Genomic DNA, 16,224 nt, shown 5'->3' on the forward strand with positions numbered 1-16,224 from the left:
CACACCAAAAACCCAAATAACCCTAAACCTCTCTCTCGCTCTCTCTTTTAAAGCACATACATGCACACACACACACAAATGCACACACACAATAATGAAAATTAAAAGGCACAGAAAAATCTAGAAATACCTGTGCAAATATCAAACACAATGGGCCAATGTTCTTAACACAAAAAGAGCTCTTACAATTTAAACAAAAAGGCACACACCCTATAGAAATATGTTCAAATCATAAAACAGTGTTCAAATTCACAAGAAAATGAAATGTAATTTAAAATTACAATGATACACTTCTAGTGTTCATTCTAATTCTAAAAAAGAAAAATTAAGATTATAATAAAAACAATTTAGATTTAAAAAGTTGTTCATCGTAGATGAACACAGATATAATCACTGAAATCACATTTCAAGAAATATCTACTGACATCAAATATTTCTGAAAATACAATTTAAATGGAAAAGAGTATTACAATATAAAGAAACAATTGGACACTGTGGCGGTTAATACTGAGTGTCAACCTGATTGGATTGAAGGATACAAAGTATTGATACTGGGTATGTCTGTGAGGGTGTTCCGGAAAGAGATTAATATTTGAGTCAGTGGGCTGGGAAAGGCAGACCCAACCTTAACCTCACAGGCACAATCTAATCAGCTGCCAGCGAATATAAAGCAGGCAGAAAAATGTGAAAAAGAGAGATGGGCCTAGCCTCCCAGCCTACATCTTTCTCTCGGGCTAGATGCTTCCCGCCCTCAAACATCGGACTCCAAGTGCTCCAGTTTGGGGACTCGGACTGGCTCTCCTCGCTCCTCAGCTTGCAGGCAGCCTATTTTGAAACTTTGTGAACACGTGAGTTAATATTTAATAAACTTCCCTTTATATTTGTATATATCTCCTATTATTTCTGTCCCTCTAGAGAACTCTGACTAATACAGATTTTGGTACCAAGAGTGGGGTGTCTGATGAGCATCAGCATCGGGTGCCTTAACCCGGCATTCAGTTCATCCCGCAGTGCCAGTTCTGCTTACCAAAAGTGGACTCACATTCCACGCCTGGCTCTATGCCAGCAAGCCAGGTTTCTAACCCATTTAAAGTTTGAGAATAGGTTCAGATCATTTCGACCCCAAGACCTTCAATCATTCACTTTACCAAATAAAACAGCCTGGCATCCAGAACAGGAGAAGGTTCTGCAACAGGTCCAGGTTGCTGTGCAAGCTGTTCTGCCACTTGGGCCATATGACCCAGCAGATCCAATGGTGCTTAAGGTGTCAGTGGCAGTTAGGGATGCTGTCTGGAGACTTTGCCAGGCGCCCATAGGTGAATCACAGCAGAGGCCTCTAGGATTTTGGAGCAAGGCCCTGCCACCTTCTACAGATAACTACGCTCCTTTTGAGAGAGAGCTCTTGGCCCATTACTGAGCTTTGGTGGAAACTGAACGTTTGACTATGAGTCATCAAGTCGCCATGCAACCTGAACTGGCTATCATGAACTGGGAGCTTTCTGACCCATCTGGCCATAAAGTGGTCTGTACACAGCAGCACTCTATCATCAAATGAATGTGGCATATACGTGATCGGGTTTGAGCAGGTCCTGAAGGCACAAGTAAGTTACATGAGGAAGTGGCTCAAATGTCCATGGTCTCCACTCCTGCCACCCTGCCTTCTCTTCCCCAGGTTGCATAGATGCTTTCATCGGGAGTTCCCTATGATCAGTTGGCAGAGGAAGAGAACCAGGGCCTGGTTCACAGATGGTTCTGCAGGATATGGAGGCACCACCCCAAAGTGGACAGCTGCAGCACTACTGCCCCTTTCTGGGACTGACAGCACTGAAGGGAAATCTTCCCAGTTGGCAGAACTTTGAGCAGTGCACCTGGTTGTGCACTTTGCATGGAAGGAGAAATGCCCAGATGTGTGATTATACACTGATTCATGGGCTGTAGCCAAGGGTTTTTGGCTGGATAGTCAGGGACTTGGAAGAAGCATGATTGGAAAATTGGTGACAAAGAAATCTGGGGAAAAGGTATGCGAATGGACCTGAGTGATCAAAAACCAGGAAGGTATTTGTATTCCATGTGAGTGCTCACAAATAGGTTACTTCAGCAGAGGAGGATTTTAATAATCAAGTGGACAGGATGACCCATTCTGTGGACACCACTCAGCCTCTTTCCCCAGCCACCCCTGTCATTGCCCAATGGGCCCATGAACAAAGTGGCCATGGTGGCAGGGATGGAGGTTACACATGGACTCAGCAACATGAACTTCCATCCTCCAAGGCTAACCTGGCTACAGCCACTGCTGAGTGCCCAATTTGCCAGCAGAAGAGAGCAACACTGAGCCCCCGATGTGACACCATCCCTCGGGGTGATCACCCAGCTACCTGGTGGCAGGCTGATTATACTGGACCTCTTCCATCATGGAAAGGGAAGAGGTTTGTCCTCACTGGAATAGACACTTACTCCAGATATGGGTTTGCCTATTCTGCACGCAATGCTTCTGCCAAGACTACCATCCGTGGACTCATGGAATGCCTTTTCCACTGTCTTGGTATTCCACATAACATTGCCTCTGACCGAGGCACTCACTTTATGGATAAAGAAGTGGGACAATGCGCTCATGCTCACGGAATTTACTGGTCTTGCCATGTTCCCCATCATCTTGAAGCAGCTGGATTGACAGATGGTGGAATGGCCTTTTGAAGTCACAATTACAATGCCAACTAGGTGGCAATACTTTGCAGGGCTGGGGCAAAGTTATCTAGAAGGCTGTGTATGCTCTGAATCAGCATCCAATATATGGTACTGTTTCTCCCACAACCAGGATTCACGGGTTCAGGAATCAACGGTGGAAGTGGAAGTGGCACCACTCACCATCACCCCTAGTGATCCACTAGCAAAATTTTTCCTTCCACTAGCAAAATGTTCCCATGACATTACCTTCTGCTGGCCTAGAGGTCTTAGTTCCAGAGGGAGGAACGCTGGCACCAGGAGAGACAACAACGATTCCATTAAATGGACATTAACATTGCCACCTGAACACTTTGGGCTCCTCCTACCTTTAAGTCAACAGGCTAAGAGGGGAGTTACAGTGTTGGCTGGGGTGACTGACCCAGACTATCAAGATGAAATCAGTCTATTAATCCACAATGGAGGTAAGGAAGAGTATGCATGGAATACAGGAGATCCATTAGGGTGTCTCTTAGTATTACCATGTCCTGTGATTAAGGTCAATGGGAAACTACAACAGCCCAATCCAGGCAGGACTACAAATGGACCAGGCCCCCCAGGAATGAATGTTTGGGTCACTCCACAAGGGGAAAAAAACACGACCTGCTGAGGTGCTTGCTGAAGGCAAAGGGAGTACAGAATGGGTAGTAGAAGAAAGCAGTCATCAATACCAGCTACTACCATGAGACCATTGCAGAAACGGGGAGTGTAATTATCATGAGTATTTCCTCCTTCTTCTGTTAAAAACATGTTTTTGCATGTATACACTTGTATTAAGTGTATATCTTTATTTCCTTTTCCTTTATCATGTGTCATAAGATTTACTGACTTCATGTGGGTATGTAAATATTATTAACTTTATGTAATAGTATTTGGGTTGGGGATTGGTGCATTTCCGGTTGTACAAAGGACAGCTGTATTATGTTAGGCATAATTATGACCTTATTATTGTCTTTATTTGAAGATGATGTATGATCTCAGGAGCTATATATGGGTTCAAGTTGACAAGGGGTGGACTTGTGATGGATAATACTGAGTGTCAACTTGATTGCATTGAAGGATACAAAGTATTGATCCTGGGTATGTCTGTGAGGGTGTTGCCAAAAGACATTAACATTTGAGTCAGTGGGCTGAAGAAGGCAGATCCACCCTTAATCTGGTGGGCACAATCTAATCTGCTGCCAGTGCATATAAAGCAGGCAGAAAAATATGAAAAAGAGAGACTGGCCTAGCCTCCCAGCCTACATCTTTCTCCCATGCTGGAAGCTTCCTGTCCTTGAACATCGGGCTCCAAGTTCTTCAGTTTTGGGACTCGCACTTGCTCTCCTTGCTCCTCAGCTTGCAGACAGCCTATTGCGGGACCCTGTGATTGTGGAAGTTAATACTTAGTAAACTCCCATATGTATGCATATACACACACACACACACATATATGTATATATGTATATATAAAATCTCCTATTAGTTCTGTCCCTCTAGAGAACCCTGACTAATACAGATGCCAATTCAGTTTATTGAATATTCAGTATCTGCAGATGTTTTCCTCAGTTTTACATATATCCAGTCACATATTCCCTACTGCATCCAAGTAGGCATGGTCTTAATTTCTTCAATTTCTTTTATGCTTTGCAATATTTTCCAAAGTACACATGTTACTTTCCTTATTAGATTACAAGATGTTTTAACAATTACAAGAGAAATTTAAAATGTAAACTGTAAAATGTTTTATGCATATATAAACAGAGACAGATCAATTTTTTTTCATTCTTCAAAGTTAAAAGACAGAAAATAATAATAACACATGTATATAATGTGACAGTTTCAGTGAGATATTGATTTAAAATACTCCAAAACTAGGAAAGCATCATTTTGAAGAAAAGCACAGTTTTAAACTTCATATGAAAATGGAAGGGAGGGTGTATAGGATATGGTGGATTATCAAGCACACTGAAAGTTGATGCAGTACACATGTGTTTTTTGTTTGTTTGTTTTGTTTTTTTTGAGATGAAGTCCTGCTCTGTTGCCCAGGTTGTCGTGCTGTAGCACACTCTCTGCTCACTGCAACCTCTGCCTCCCAGGTTCAAGCACTGTCATGACTCAGCCTCCCAAGTAACTAGGACTACAGGAGTGCACCACCATGCCTGGCTAATTTTTGCATTTTTAGTAGTCTCACCATGTTGGCCAGGCTGCTCTTGAACCCCTGGCCTCAGGTGATCCACCTGCCTCAGGCTCTCAAAGTGCTGGGATTACAGGCATGAGCCACCGTGCCCGGTCAGCAGTACACATTTGAATTCAAGAGGATAAGTAAGCAAAGAGTTCTAGATTTAAGGTGGTGTTTTTGTGTTGGGACAGCATGGGGTGTGGAGGCTGAGAAACCATGATGGAAAAGCCCGGCTTTTTGCCTCTTAGCTCACACCCCCACCTTCCTCTTCTCCTCCTGATGGACTGGTTCCTCCCCTCAAATCCGGGTCTCTCAGTCTAGTCCTGATTCCTACTAATCCCTTTCTTGCTTATCCTTTCCTAGCTGACCCATTGATCCTTGGTCCTGTAAACTGTCCCCTGGCCCAAGTAACCAAGACCACTCTGGCGCAGGTTCACCTTGGAAATGATGCATGCAAATAGTAAGTTCTGGCCACTGGTCAGCAGGCACTGAGCTGCCCAAGACTTGACACCTGCCCACATCATGTCAATCCCTCTATTCTCCCAGACTGAATTGTGGCTGGTCACCTCCTTTAGAGCCATTTTCTCCTCACTACCTTGATAACAAATTAGCCAAGTGCTCTCTTTCAAAGGAAAATCTGATATTCCTTCTTACTCTGATAGATACATGGATTAGATAAATGGCAAAAATACTGTATTGGATTGCAAAGAGACCAGACAATTGATTGCCTACATAAACAAAACAAAGCAAAACCTTTGCATTTCTGAATAAAGAAAAATAGCCCCAAAAGTAAAAGGATACAACAGATTGTGGAAAATTCTTTAGTAAATAAATGTGACTATATATACACTTATTGAGGACATAAAAATTAGCGAGGAAAAGTTTAAATGCCCATTAGATGATTAGGCAAGAGTAGGAGAACACAATTCATTATAAGAAAATGTAAATAATAAACAAACATATGGAAAAGCGTTCATTTTCACAGTTACTGAAATACATAAATCTGAGCAATAAGTACGCGTTTCTTGGATTATTGTATACATATTCAATGCCCAAGCTATTTATATATTGATGATACTTAATATATCAAAAACACCGTGAACACGGTGTCCTCAACCATTTGCTAGTAACAATGTCAAGTTTTCTAATATTTTTAGAAAGCAATCCATCTACGTGCTTTAAGAGCTATAAATATGTTTAAGCTCTTTTACCCAGTATTAACTTTCCTAAGGAGTAACCTTTCCTCCAAAAAAGCCACAAAATATAAACTACAGAATAATTCATGACAATGGAACAAGTAACAGCCTCATCTTTGTAGTGGATTAATTAAACAAATTATGGTCAGTTGTATAATATAATCTAATGGTCAAAAAACTAATTATAAAAATGATGAGGGGCCAGGCACTGTGGCTCATGCCTGTAATCCCAGCACTTTGGGAGGCCGAGGTAGGCGGATCACCTAAGGTTAGGAGTTCGAGACCAGCCTGACCAACATAGTGAAACCACGTCTCTACTACATACAAAAAAATTAGACAGGGGGGTGGCGGGTGCCTGTAATCCCAACTACTCAGGAGGCTGAGGCAGGAGAATCGCTTGAACCCAGGAGGCAGAGGCTGCAGTGTGCAGAGATCATGCCACTACACTCCAGCCTGGGTGTGACAAAGCAAGACTGTCTCAAAAAAAAAGTGGAAAAAAAAAAGTGGAAAAGTGAAAACTGTTGACTGTGAATTAGGTGAAAAAATAACACCACATTTTAGCTATGCTAACACTGATGCACAACTAAGAATGTATTTGGATACTGATGAACGGGAAACACTAAAAGAAATTTGGTAAAGAATTACATTTTTGGCTTCACATACTTTAATTATTAATTTTATGTTGTCTGTGCAATAAGTAAAATTTTATTTGTCTCCAATATAATAGAGAAGCACAAAGTAAAACCAAATGATGCTAAAATGGTTTCACAGGATCAGGTAAAACTACAGCAGATAGTGCAAATGAATTTTCACAGTAGGCTCTGCAAGTGGCCTCTTTCACTTTTTCTACAGATTAAATTTCATGCCAAAATAATCTCTTTAGGGGAAAGGAATGTTTGTCTTATTTACCTACCTACAGTACCTAGCTGAGGGCCTAGCAAATTTTAGGTATTTGGTAAGTATTGAATGAAACATACATAATGTATGAAATCATACATAAGGTATCTGATAATGTAAACAAAAAAATTGAGTAAACAGTCAGATGATTTAATTTTTAAAATTCTTTCTAAAATGTATAACTATTTTAGGAAAAATCTTTCCTAAAAGATTTTTCTTTCCTTTTTCACATTTTTCAGGTACATAACTGACTCCATTTTAATTTTTACTTTGTTTTAGGACAATACAGATAGAAACTTTTACACAAGTATTATTTACTGAATGGGAATATTTTAACTTTTCAGAAAATACAATATTGATAATTAGTTTACCAGGTAATTTCCTACTCACCTGACCTAATAATAAAATATACTTAAAAATATTATTTATACCAATTAGGACTACTGTTTATTTACAATATAGCATGTTGCATTAGTTTCCTAGGACTCCTATAACAAAGTACCACAAACTGGGTGGCTTAGAACAGAAATTTATTCTCACAGTTCTGGAGGCAAGAAGTCCTAAATCAAGGTGCTGGCAGATTTATGCTTGCTCTGGAGATCCTAGGGAAGCATCCTTTGTCTCTCCCCAGCTTCTGGGGGTTGCTGACCATCCCTGGCTCATAGATGCATCACTCCAATCTCTGCCTTCATTGTCACATTATGTTCTCTGTGCCTAACGTCACATGGCCTCCTTTTGTGTGTGTGTATGTCTCTGTACAAATCTTCCTCCTAAGTACAACAGTCATTTTATTAGGACCCATCCTAATCCAGTTAAAATCTCATTTTAACTTGATTATACCTGCAAAGACCCTGTTTCCAAATGAGGTCACATTCCCAAATACAGAGATTAGGACCTAAAAGCATCTTTTAGGGAACACAATGTACTCACCACATGTGTACAATTATTACATTGAAATTAGTTTTAAGATATCATCGAAGTATGAATGTAATATTTCCAGAGCATATGTAAGAATTAAGGATACTGATTGTCAGGAAAGAAGTGATAATTTTCCAGATGTACCACCATCTCAGAGTACTGTTGCTAACTCAAGTGAAATTAAATAAGACTTCAGGGAAGATACTGGAGCATAAGAGAATTAAGCCAAAACTAGCCCTTCTTTGTTAACTGCCAGTTCAGAATCTATTTCATGAACTGTTGGGGAGTTACTTACATTAATGTTCCATGTTACAACATAATACTTTGCTTTACATTTCCTTGAAATTTAGATTAATTGTTACTTAGTTTGACTTTTTATGGTAACGTGAATTTTTTTCTTGGCCAATCACACCAAGGTACTAAAATATTATGAGCCTAGTGATTTTATATTATTGAACCAAGTAAAACTACCTAGGCTAATTGCAGACACAGTATTATTTTACATCATAATTTAGCAATGGTTGTTATGTTAAATCCTTTAACATTTAGTTTTCACAAATACATGAGAAAAAGATGAGAACATTCTCCAAATCAAGTAAGAGAAGCATTACCTCATAATAAAGATATAAGATTAAGGAATAACAGTAACTTCATGCTGTTTTATGAGCCAATAATCTAGTTCCCACTCTATCTGAAGACCATTCTGCCAGAAAAGGTGAATTTCAAACAGTATTATTAGGTTGGTGCAAAAACAATTGAGGTTTTTGCCACTGAAAGTAATGGCAAAAACCGCAATTATTTTTGCACCAACCTGTAACACCCTCACCCATTCCATATTAAATTATTTCTTCTGCAGTTAAGTTTTCAATATATACACCATTCATTATATCCTTTTTCTTAACTCTGCTATTAAGTGAGCTACAAACTCTTGTCTTAGAAAATTAGAATTAAAAATTCAACATTTCTTCTCATTTAAATACATAAATATCAAATTTCTATATAAAGTTTTAAGACAATTCTCAGAAATGGAATGAGGCACCATGGCTCCGTTCAGATGAGAGAGACTGCAAGGTCCCTTAAGGAATGAGATGCTGAAGGAGGTTTGAGAAGTTTGTAGAGATTCTGTGATGTATACCTAATCCTGATTCCTTGAGGCCAGGAGTTCAAGGCTTCAGTGAGCTATGATCACGACGCTGCACTTCTCCTAGGCGACAGAGCAGAGACCCTCTCTCTCTCGCGTGAGAAAAAAAAAAAGAAAGAAAGAAATCTGGGTTGTCCAGGCATGCTTTGCTCCAGCTAAAGAAACATGAACGTGGAGTGGAAGGGACAGATCTCAACTCCACACCACGCTGGCATGGAATGAGGACTGAAGCTGCACATGGGAACACTACACCTCTGGATTCTGTACACAAATGGCACAGTCTTAACCAGTCATCAAAGCCAAACAACTAGGCTTTGTCACTGACTCCCTGCTCATTTGCTCTCCACCTTCAATATATTACCAAGTCCTATCAATACCTCCAAAACTTCATCAAATCCCTCCTCTCTCTCCTCACTGCCACTACAGGAGTTCCGCCATCATTGGCCCCTGCTTGGGCCAGAGCAACAGCCACGTAATGGTCTCCTTCCCTCCAGTCCTGCTCCCTGGATGTCACTGTTCACAGTGCAACCAGAGTGATGGTTCCAAAATAAAGATCTGAATGTAGTCTCTAAAAACAATTCAGAGCTTTATCCTGTCCTTAGGAGAAACCAGAAATTTTTAATCAGTCCTACCTGCAGCCATGGCAGTGTCTAGCAGAAGTACACCTCTGCCAAAAGGCCCCTTGAAGGGGCTCCGGGGGTGTTTCTGCTCCCTGGGACAACTGCCCCAAGTAGGAGTTCTGGGGATGATTCCTCTTCCTTCTCCCTCAGTCCTGTTCCACTGTTCTCGCCATTCTCTTGCCCTATCACCAGCCTCACACTGTCCTGCAACCAGAGCCCGGGACCTGTACTTGATTCTCCTGTAAGGGTACAAGCACAGCTGAGGGCTATACTTGCCTCTTGCTGCAGTGAAAAGGAAAAGAAAGGGAAAGTGGAAGAGTACATTCCCCACTGCTTCAAATCCCTAGCATATCCTTGGAAAAAGATTTAAAAATTGCAGCTGCCAAAACTTTTGTTTCAGGCCACGTGCAGACCCTGGGATGGGGAAACAAGTACCTGAAGAGTCCTACTCATGGCCTCCAACACAGACCCTTTCCAACCTGGGTGGGGCTTTCAAGAATCTTTCTGCCTATGCAGAGTTGCCTGGGCCACAGAAAATGCCACTACACTAAATTCTAACACTCACAACAGTTGATCTATTGTTTGGCTTCCAGATTTTCAAACTGCAAGTAAATTTTCAGAAGCAAATCTTGTATAATAGGTTTGCCTGCATGTGTATTATACACATACAACATATCTCCCTCCCACAGATGCATATCCAGCTTAACCCATTAGGTAGGGTCCGCAAGTCTTCTCCAGTTACACCAAATTACTTGGATCTAATGATTCATCTTCCTTAGGATATGAGTCTGGGAAAGTATCAGGCTAGTCTTCCTTCAGTGGCAAAACCTCTAGGATATAAAACTTGGAAACGTTTCATATCCATGTGGAAAAAAGCTGGTCTGCAGGGAAAGACAGAAGAGAACTGACCGAGAAAGAGGAGCAAAAATGAAGATGGCAAGAAAGTCCTGGCAGAATTTAAGCGCCCAGATCTGGTGACTCCCAAAGTCTCACTGTTTCTCTGCTCTTCCTGCTGCTTACTAGTCCAACTCTTCCTTGCATTTCATGAGCTATCCTCACCGCTTTCAATTAAATTATCTTCTTTATACTGCAATGGTATAGGAAGTCTAACAGTTTATATTCCTGTTATATTATTGAGAAGTTATAGCTGTGATCAACTGTCCAGATGGGCATTGCTTTACAGTAGTTCCTATGTACCTAGTTACCTACTCTGCCCTCCAAATTTCATTACTGGGTCTGTGAAGCTGGGTCAGGCACTGGCTGGCTCCAACTACCAGGGAAGCATGCCAGAGAGGAAAGCCAATGGCATAAACAAAGAACACCTAGCTCCAATTCTACGGCCAACTGTTCAGAGACATGGAGATGCACATTCTTGGACTATGCACATGACTCTCCTCCCTGGCCATAGAAAAGAAAAACAGCTGAGGTGTCCAAGAAACAGATCTGGGTGAATAGTAATGAGCACCTTGCCTGACTTCAAGCTCCTTAAATGGAGCCAACCTACAAACTAGATGCTGAGCTATTTTTGAACTGTCTATAAAGATAGAACATGGACTTTGCAAAACGGTTCATTTAACTCAAAATGTTTAAAAAATGATGATGGGGTTCATACTCCTCATGCTAAAAATTACAACAAGCTCTACTTTGTGACAATCATTTGGGGCATTTGACATAAGTTCATTTGATGGCAAGTCTTCCTGGAATTATACATTAGGATCACTTGATTTTTCACAAGCAGGTCCAAACAAGGTGTTCTATTTTGTTTGTGTTTGCTAATTGGTGATGGTTGCCTCGATAGCCTAGAAAATACAGAAGTAATTATGCGTGAATTGTCCCAGGGAAACATGTGAAAGAATTCTTAGCCCAAGCAACCTCAGCACCCCTACAGATACTAAGGCAGACTCTGCAGACCAACTTTCCTTCTCTTATGTTACTCCTATTGCTCTTCCCTACCAGTACTGAGGAATTATTCTGCTGAGCATTTTGTACACACTGTAATGGTTCATCTAGCTGGCTCCCCTGTAGCCTGCCAGAAGAGAATATATTTGAAGTCTTTCTTAGAAGCAATCTGCCTTTTTCTCAGCCATAAATCTCTCTTCTGTGTAACCTGGAAACCTTTATTGATGAAGAGTATATGACCGTATATATTGCTTAACACACATCTGATGACTTTATGATCCTCCTGAGGAAAATGTGTTGCACTTTGAGAGAATTTAAGAATAGATCTCCCAAGTTTAGAATTGAACTCTTGAAACCCTAGAGATGTAAACGATAGTTTTGCTAGAGGGGATGTAAGTTTAGTGATTCCAGGTAAAGTCTGGAATAAAATAGATCAGCTTGTGAACCCTTGCTTTTACTACTGGATAAACGTATGATCTTGGAAAAGCTAATTAATATCTCTAAATATCACTGTCTTGATCCATAAAATAGAGTTTTTAATAACATTTGTTGTATTTTGTTATGATTAAACAAAAAATATATTTCAAAAATGTAGACCACTTTGCTTGCTAGTGAGACTGGAAGAAAACCTGTTTTTATATTTTGCTCTTTATATACTGAACTAAAACATTTTAACATTCTTTGCTCTATAGTAGAGTAGTCTCTGCAATTCCTTAAACAAACGTAATTATTTTTGTCCCTGCTTAACTAAGAGTATCATACTAACCACTGATCTCCAGAAGCTACATTAACCAATTGTATGTAGATAGTAGCCAAAAGTCACCAGTCTTTTACCAATTCTCTGAACTCAGCTAAGCTTGTAAAAATGAACATCACTTCGATTAAGTCATTAGCATTTGTCACCTTTTAGTTGTCATTGTGTATAACATCAAAGTTGTGACTGGTGCCTTTAGTGTTGAGAGACTGATATAATCAATAAACAATGATAGATGGACATGTGAAAAAGAAGGGAATAGGAAAGCATGGGCATTCAGTGTTAACGGGATGTTAAGAAATTTTAAGTTGGCAAAAGCAGGAGAGTAAGTACAAAATACAATGAAGACAATTGGTCATCACAATATTTTGATAACCTTAAAAGCCTTAAAACCCCCCAAACAAAGAAAGGCACATGTGATATCATTGCAACAACACATCTACTTCAGATTTCTGACAAACAAGATGAACAAGAAGTGGAGTTAAGGGGCAACTTAAAGGCTGGTGTGACGCTCCAAGTGAGAAGCCAAGAGAATCTAGGCTGACATGGGGTGGAAAAAAGCCTGGAGAAGAGGTGGATATGAGGAATAATATGCTAGATACATCAATAAGACAAAGAAATTATATGAATATTACTGATAAGGCAAATATGACTTTCAGGTATCACACCTTAATTCATGAGAAATTGATGATATGGAAAAGGTATGTTTGTGTTTCTGTTGTTATTGTTTTGTTGTCACTATCTTCATTTATGGCGATCAGCAGGAAGCAAAAGCAAGAGGCAATCCACAGAGGAGGGAGTCTGAAAAGTTTGTCACATTTATTGGAGGGGTGCTAGAAAAATTCGGCCCACCATCAGACTCAGCAAAGAAGCCTGTCCTATGACAGAGCCTTTGGGAACAGAATAAAAGAAAATAATTACTTGAGTGAGATAAATCAAAACTTCGGCCTTGCAGAAATGTAAATTCTAAATGTTTACCACATCTGTGGTATGGAAACCTCAAGCCAAAAAAAATAAAATCAAGACTGACCTAGAGATCTATCTGAAATCCCTAGACTCCAGGGAAAGGCAAAATTGCTCCATAGAGTACAAAGGGTTCTGAGAGAGAAATCCACCAAAAATTATAAATTACAGGCCAGGTGCGGTGGCTCATACCTGTAATCCCAGCACATTGGGAGGCTCAGGCAGGCAGATCACTTGAGGTCAGGAGTTCGAGGCCAGCCTGGCTAACATGGTGAAACCCTGTTTCTACTAAAAATACAAAAATTAACTGGGCATAGTGGTGGGCGCCTGTCATCCCAGCTATTTGGGAGGCTGAGGCAGGAGAATCGCTTGAACCCAGGAGGCAGAGATTGCAGCGAGCCAAGATCGTGCCACTGCACTCCAGCCTGGGCAACAGAGCACAACTCCATCTCAAAAAGAAAAAAAAAAAATTATAAGCTACATAAAGAAACAAAACACAGTAGAGAGTAGCCACAATAACAAATTAGGAATCTAAGAATTTGAAACTACAGAGCAATGTGGAAAAAACTAGATAAGTATCCTTAAAACAGACACAAAAGAAATAGAAATAAAATGGAAAAGCCACACACGAAAAAAATACACACACGAATCCGGAAGACAGCCCTAAAAATGTTTTTAAAAATATGTTCACTGAACTTTTTTACAAGAAACAAACTAATTAAACAGTAAATTAGATACATCTAAAGAAATAATTTGTGAACTACAAGGTAAATCTGGTAAATCTCAAGAAGTGAGTGCCTAGCCCCATAAAAGAAAATAATAACAACAAAAACAATAACAAAAACACAATTATATCTTTCCAAGCAACTTTGCTATAACATCAATGTCTCAGGAATCAAGGTGTGACACCGGTGAGTCATATTCTTTATTATGGGAAGGGAGGAGTCCCAAACACAACAAAGTAAACATGAGAGTTACATAATATAGCAATAAATCTGATTCACTTAATGCCAAGTTACTGAGTTGAATTGTGTCTATAATGAATACTAATTAAGAATGTAACTAAATAAGATGCTGTTTGCCTTCCTTAAATTTGGGACACTTGAGGATAATTTTACTGATCCAGATTTTTAATTGAGGCATCCAGGAAAGTTTGAGTACCCTCTCAGTAAATCCCCCTGTAGCATTTGAATCTAACAATCATTCCACTGACCCTGTAACTGAATTAAAAGTACGGTCACCTTTACCAAAAACTGCCTTTATGGTTTCTAAAAAGCCAAAGACCTTTAAAAGGGCTGAAGTTGTAAGAATTCAGAAAATAATGTATCAAATACATTTGGTGATTTGATTCAACTCAACGTTATGCTTCCCTGCTATGTGTCCTGACTTTATGGGCAAATTTGGAGAGAGATATATTAGGAGACACAGAAAAAGAAAATGAGAGAGAATGGATACAAATGGAATCTATATAGTTCTCTTTCTTTGTCTTGGGATTATGAGGAAGATAGAAATAGGTGAGATTTATTAACAGGCTGATCACATGAGTCTGTAGGTATAATACTTGAAGCTTCTTAGCTCCAATGAATAGAACCACCTCCTCTCCTCGTTCCTTCTTTTGATTATTCCTTATATGTTAGTTTAAAAATCTCCTTTTCAAAACTTCCACTTTCTGGCCTGCCCAGCAGAGCCACAAACCATAAACTGAATCCTGCTTTCACATGTATGGCATGCTGTTAGATATTAGGAGCATGCTGTCATTTATGTCACTCCTAATCTTTTTTTCTCAAGTTTTAAGTACGGTGCCTCTGGTTAATGAGAGCATATCTTCAATTTTAAAAAAATCTTTGTTTCCCAACAGGGAATTATGAGGGAATTCAGTGAGCCACAAAAGCATAATTGCTTAGGAAATGCATTAAATGGAAGGTAGATATAAACTAGGTCATAGTGCAACATTATTTTTAAATCACTCAATTATAAATTGACATATTAATATAGATCAACATTAATGTATACCAAAGTATCACATTTATACCCAGATAAAAATGTAAAGGAAAACCAATTAACTGAAATAGAAATTAATGATGATAATCTTCAAAGCAGCAAGAATGCGCCTTTGAGGAAGACCCTAGGCTTCTGTCTGTTTGCTTGTTTGTTGCAGACTAAATTATTCTTCAGTAAAACTGAAGGGGGAAAAAAGACTAATGTTTAAGCTACAGGAAGATGTGGTTTGCCTGGTACTTGGACGTTCTTTGTAGAATCTACAAGTTCAGCTCCCAGGGGTCCAAATGCTCTTGGACCTGAAAAGCCCCTTGGGAAAGAACGCTTCAAAGGGAAGAGTTGGAAAACCATACAAGCAGAAACCAAGTCTGAGTCCTAAGTCTTGGGGCTGCAAGAAAAGAACAAGAGAACAAGCCAAAAAAAGTTGCCCATTAAACTCTCTATAGAAGGGGAGGAGGGCAGGTGTCATCACTATGTACTCTGAGGTCTCTGTTACAGGGTACTGGGCTGAGGGAAGTTGCTAGACACTTTCCTCATTTCAAATTACTTGTGACCCCAGAAGTTCCATCAAAAAGTGAGGTCTGACCCAGAGAAATCCTATTTGCTTTAAATATAACTCTGCAAGCTTGTGGAAAGAAATGAATTTGGTGAAGAAAGCGTGGGAAAATACTGGTTAAACTAGTAAGAAAAAGATCTCAATAAAAAAGAATTTAAAATGTGAGAACTGAAACTCAGGAAGATGGCAGAATGAGAAGCAGAATAATTTGCCCCCTCTCTCTTGATTCACCCAAATATAAAGACATCAGGTGGTAGAGATGTGGATACTAGTCCTTATAGTACTCTCTAAGAGTGCCATAGTTTTTCCTGGTCCCCACTCTATGCCCCAGGCATCTCCTCCAGGGCTTCAGCCAAGTTCTTGTTCAAGCACTTGAACAAACTAGATTCACTCCTGAATT

The 16,224-nt window shown here is 39.8% G+C and overlaps 1 protein-coding gene across 5 annotated transcripts in view; it reads right to left on the bottom strand.

The window, feature by feature from the left end:
- Positions 1 to 16,224, bottom strand: part of EYA4 (EYA transcriptional coactivator and phosphatase 4) — a 287,469-nt gene that overhangs the window by 254,001 nt on the left and 17,244 nt on the right. The gene's annotated exons all lie outside the window — the stretch shown is intronic.

Source organism: Rhinopithecus roxellana, chromosome 4, assembly GCF_007565055.1.
Source record: "Rhinopithecus roxellana isolate Shanxi Qingling chromosome 4, ASM756505v1, whole genome shotgun sequence".
In the NCBI taxonomy this organism is placed as follows: domain Eukaryota; kingdom Metazoa; phylum Chordata; class Mammalia; order Primates; family Cercopithecidae; genus Rhinopithecus; species Rhinopithecus roxellana.